Source organism: Schistocerca piceifrons, chromosome X (assembly GCF_021461385.2).
Source record: "Schistocerca piceifrons isolate TAMUIC-IGC-003096 chromosome X, iqSchPice1.1, whole genome shotgun sequence".
Lineage (NCBI taxonomy): Eukaryota > Metazoa > Arthropoda > Insecta > Orthoptera > Acrididae > Schistocerca > Schistocerca piceifrons.
Genome location: NC_060149.1, coordinates 321,063,187 through 321,065,082, shown reverse-complemented (window position 1 = coordinate 321,065,082; position 1,896 = coordinate 321,063,187). Strand labels below are relative to the sequence as shown.

General features: G+C 42.6%; 1 pseudogene; it reads left to right on the top strand.

The window, feature by feature from the left end:
* Positions 1–735: 735 nt before the first annotated feature.
* On the top strand, positions 736–853 carry LOC124723851 (annotated as a pseudogene).
* The last annotated feature ends 1,043 nt before the right edge of the window (positions 854–1,896 follow it).

Here is a 1,896-nt window from a genome sequence, read left to right as displayed (position 1 = left end):
CCACACACAGCTCAGGATTTAAAAACTTCTGTGGGAATTATCCTTCCTTGCATAATGGCTGTCGGAAACTGGAAAGCTTTTGATGTTTTCCTTTACATCATTGAACAGAATTTCTGGTACAGAGAATTTGTTCTGATGTTTGCCCCTTCCATCAAGGTGAGGTGTACCTTCTTCCTTGCTTTTTGTTAAATGTCAAAAGTATTCAAGAAAAACTTCTTGCATACTATTGCACAGTTTCCATTCACATGTAATCGATATTCATAAATACAGCATTTCTGAAAACCAGAGCAATCTTTTGGCTGTAAGCGATCAACTGAATGATACGTGCATAAAACATTCAAATAACTATTTTGGCGATTAATATCACCCATAGCCGAGAAATTGTCAAATAACGTCTTCCTCATGCTCCGAAATTTTATTGAAACATTTACGTGCACACCAGCAGTTCACATTGTGAAATGTTTTTGGAGGAATTATTTTACCAGTTGCTGTGACGTATAACTCCCCAGTGTTCCTTTTCTCTTTCGAATATGTTTTTCATATGTGTCCGTTTTCCTTGCACCCTTCTTGCTTCGAGTACGCTTCCTTTTTTTCAGCATATCTGCGGCTGCACCGTTCGCACAGGCGTCAGTAACAGTGTCTCCTGTTTCAACGTTTTTTGCACTTTCATTGGAAGTTTCATCGTAATCGGTGCTGGTATCTAGATAGAAAGTAACACAAGTTGTCATTTATACAGCCAACGGCCTTGCCGCAGTGGTAACACCGGTTCGCGTCAGATCACCGAAGTTAAGCGCTCTCGGGCTGGGCTAGCACTTGGATGGGTGACCAGGCGGTCTGCCGAGCGCTGTTGGCAAGCGGGGTGCACTCAGCCTTGTGAGGCAAACTGAGGAGCAACTTGATTGAGAAGAAGCGGCTCCGGTGTCGGAAACTGACATACGACCATTCGAGCGGTGTGCTGACCACATGCCCCTCCATATCCGCATCCAGTGACGTCTGTGGGCTGAGGATGACATGGCGGCCAGTCGGTACCTTGGGGCCTTCGTGACCTATGCGGGAGAAGTTTAGTTTTATGATTTATACAGCACCTGATGACTGAAAACATGTATAGTGAAATGCATTAAGATGAACACCCTCATTTTCCATCGTTATTGTCAACATGGTCTTCATTCTCGCATATTCCTTTCTTGGAACAAAATGTCTATAATGCTGTGAGAAAAGTAAGTAAATTCTTTTTACCTGCAATCGTTTGAATTTATGGATCATCAACTGCAACACAGTCACTTGATAATGCTCCTGAATCCATCATCTTCGCAAGAAATAGCAACACGCTGCAATGCACAAAAGCACACGGACTTGTACCACTACTGAAATAAATTTCTGCTCGCTTTCTCTAATGCGTGAGCATTGAAGTGCTCTCTGTTGGCAGCAAATAAATTAAAAACGCCGTGTAAGTACGTACGTGAGGATAACTGCATTTTTTTGAAAAGTGGACTTGTACCAGTATTGAAATAAGCTCTTCATATGACCATTTTCTCATCTATCTCTTCTGATCATAATCATATTTTATTTATTTCTGGTGTTTGAAATACTGTCATCTGCGTTCTGTAGAACGTTAAATTTTCCCGAGTTAAAATAATGGCTATTACACACTCGCCAAGGGATGGAGCGATGTGCACAATGCTCTGCCCACAAAAATTCCTGCAGGAATATGTACTACCGCTTTACATCTGTCGCCACGGTATGTGAGGCGTACTGCCCTCACTTCGCAGACGTAAAGGTCTCAGCGTCTTTGCTATTTTTCCAGACATAGGTGTGGCCCGCTGCCAGACGAGAGAGCTCTGTTAATTTAGTTCTCAATAATGCTTTTATACGACGTGAATCTCCCCACCGTGTCTC